The sequence below is a fragment of the Triticum urartu genome, chromosome 1 (assembly GCF_003073215.2).
Source record: "Triticum urartu cultivar G1812 chromosome 1, Tu2.1, whole genome shotgun sequence".
Taxonomy (NCBI): Eukaryota; Viridiplantae; Streptophyta; class Magnoliopsida; order Poales; family Poaceae; genus Triticum; species Triticum urartu.
The window spans coordinates 266,553,698-266,557,010 of NC_053022.1; positions in this window are offsets into that span (position 1 = coordinate 266,553,698).

Sequence of the window (3,313 nt, forward strand, 5' to 3'; positions counted from 1 at the left end):
CCAAGGCCCGCAATACGCGAGCCGGACAATGAACTACCAAGGTAGGCTCAAGTGCGGCCTTGTGAATGGCCGTCACAGGATTTCATGGTCCAGGCAGGCATCAAAGAAGAATTTGACGCATATGCGCGTAACGCTGATCTTGAGAGCTTCGAGGTAGATAAGTGCCGACAATACCTCTATTTAACTGATTCATTTGTGAGAACGTTTAAATTTACATCCTCGCGCAACTCTCACAGTGTCCTATTTGATCTTTATGATAAATCTTATACCATGGACTTAGAAGACTTTAATACTGTTTGTAAACTCCCGCAGTAGGGTAGTGCTAGTGAACCTCACAAATCTGAATTTAAAGACTTTCTTGCTAGTATCACTGTGAGGGAATCTAGAGAAATAACACAAGCTACCATAGGGAGCATTCATTTTCCTGCCATACATTATTTTGCTCTCTTCGTGGGTAGATGCATTAACGGTAAGGATGAAGCATGTCACATGTGTGTTCTCGATCTTAGTGTTCTCCGGAGTGCTGTATTAGGAGATAAACAATACAACTTGGGGGCTATTGTTGCATGTAGGTTGCATCTTAATGGTTTAACTGGAGATTTATTTGGTGGAATTTATGCAACTCATATAGCTAATTTTCTTGGTATACCCATACGTGGGGATGATATTGAGTTGCCTCCTGCTTATCTAGATTATAATGCTATGGTTCGTCATCAGTTTGTAGAGAGGAACGATCAGTTCCTCCAGTACCGACTAATCTTTGACAGACGGCGCACCGTCCATGTTGCTCTCCCTGCTCCTGCTTTCTTTGATTTTCAGACAAAAGGGAGATATCTGATAACCAGGGAGGAGGCGAGCAAGTACGAGAGGAGGACGGAGGCAGCTCGCCTCCAAGCTGCAGCTCATGAGGCAATTGCCGCTGCATCTCAGTACGACCCCAGCTACAACTTTGATCCATGGGCATAGACCAACTTAGGCCAAAAGTCTAAGCTTTGGGGAGTATATATTCCTCACCGACATTACATTCATGTTCACACACTCATGCCAGTTGTCATTGCTCATACTTTTTCATTGTATCATCCATGCAAGTTTATTTTGTTTTTTTAGTTTTCTTCTTGTGTGTTTGAAAAACCTTAGAAAACCCCAAAAAAATTAGTTGTAACTTTTAGCTAGTTTACTTTCCATGCTTGCAGTAGTAGTAACTAAAAAGAAAACCCAAAAAGATTTCTCGTTCTTCTTTTCCTTGTTGGGAGCTTTCCCGTGTAAATAGTTTTATTTCCTTTCTTTTCCTTGGGGGTCGAGAGGAGAAGACCATGATGAAAATGTTGAGTGGCTCTCATATGCATTATTGTTGATCTAACAAAGAGCCCATATTACCTTGTCTTCTCCCTTGAATTGAATGCTTGCAGATTCCAGCTTAGTCCAATGCATGTGCACTATTATTATTATCCACACCATTAGGTCGTGTAAGTGAAAGGAAATAATGACGATATATGATGGACTGATTGAGATGAGAGAAACTGGTATGAACTCAACCTCTCTTGTTTTTGTAAATATGATTCGTTCATCGTTCCTGATTCAGCCTATTATGAATGAAACATGTTTGCAATGACAATTAGATATTATAGTTGCCCATGCCATGCTTAATTTGCTAGGAGTTTATAATGGTTTACCTTGTGTGCCAACATGCTATTAAAATGGTTGTTATGTGGTATGATAGGGTGGTATCCTCCTTTGAACGATTCAAGTGGCTTGACGTGGCACATGTTCATGCATGTAGTTGAAACAAAATCAACATAGCATCCATGATATTTATGTTCATGGTGAATTATATCCTACTCATGCTTGCATTCAGTGTTGATTAATTTTAATGCATGTTCATGACTGTTGTCGCTCTCTAGCTGGTCGCTTCCTAGTCTCTTTCTAGCCTTCACTTGTACTAAGCGGGAATACTGCTTGTGCATCCAACTCCATAAACCCCAAAAGTTATTCCATATGAGTCCACAATACCTTCCTATATGCGGTATCTACCTGCCCTTCCAAGTAAATTTGTATGTGCCAAACTCTAAACCTTCAAATAAAAATGCTGTTTTGTATGCTCGAATAGCTCATGTATCAACTAGGGTTGTCTGTATCTTCCATGCTAGGCATGTTATTCTCAAGAGGAGTGGACTCCGCTCCTCACTCACGAGAAAATGGCTGGTCACCGGGATGCCCAGTCCCATGCTCAAATCAAATCAAAATAATTGCAAACAAAACTCCCCCAGGATTGTTGTTAGTTGGAGGCACCCGTTATTTTGGTCAAGCCATGGATTGATGCTTGTTGGTGGTGGGGGAGTATAAACTTTACCATTCTGCTTGGGAACCACCTATAATGTGTGTAGCATGGAAGATATCGAGATCTCTCGGTTGTTATGTTGACAATGAAAGTATACCGCTCAAAATATTATTCATCTCTATTTCAAAATCGAGCTCTGGCACCTGTACAAATCCCTGCTTCCCTCTGCGAAGGGCCTATCTATTTACTTTTATGTTGAGTCATCACCCTCTTATTAAAAAGCACCGGTTGGAGAGCACTGCTGTCATTTGCATGTATTATTGTTAGTTTACATTGAGTATGACTTGATTGGATCTCTTTTACCATGAATTACAATTTCCAGTTAGCCCTTGATCTTCAGGGGTGCTCTGCATTTATGTTTTGCGGTCTCAGAAAAGGGCTAATGAGATACCATCTTGTTATATCATATTATGATTGCTTTGAGAAAGTGTTGTCATCCGAGATTTATTATTATTGCTCGCTAGTTGATTATGCCATTGATATGAGTAAACATGAGACCTAAATGTTATTGAGAATATGGTTAGTTCATAATCTTTGCTGAAAACTTGAATGTTGGCTTTACATATTTACAACAACAAGAGCAAACAGAGTTTGTAAAAGTTTTTCTTTATCACTTTCAGTTTATCAACTGAATTTGCTTGAGGACAAGCAAAGGTTTAAGCTTGGGGGAGTTGATACGTCTCCATCGTATCTACTTTTGCAAACACTTTTGCCCTTGTTTTGGACTCTAACTTGCATGATTTTAATGGAACTAACCCGGACTGACGCTGTTTTTCAGCAGAATTGCCATGGTGTTATTTTTGTGCAGAAATAAAAGTTCTTGGAATGACCTGAAAATCAACAGAGATTATTTTTGGAATATATGAAAAATACTGGCGAAAGAATCAAGGACAGGGGGCCCACACCCTATCCATAAGGGTGGGGGCGCGCCCCCCTGCCTCGTGGGCCCCTGGTGCTCCTCCGACCTCACCTCCA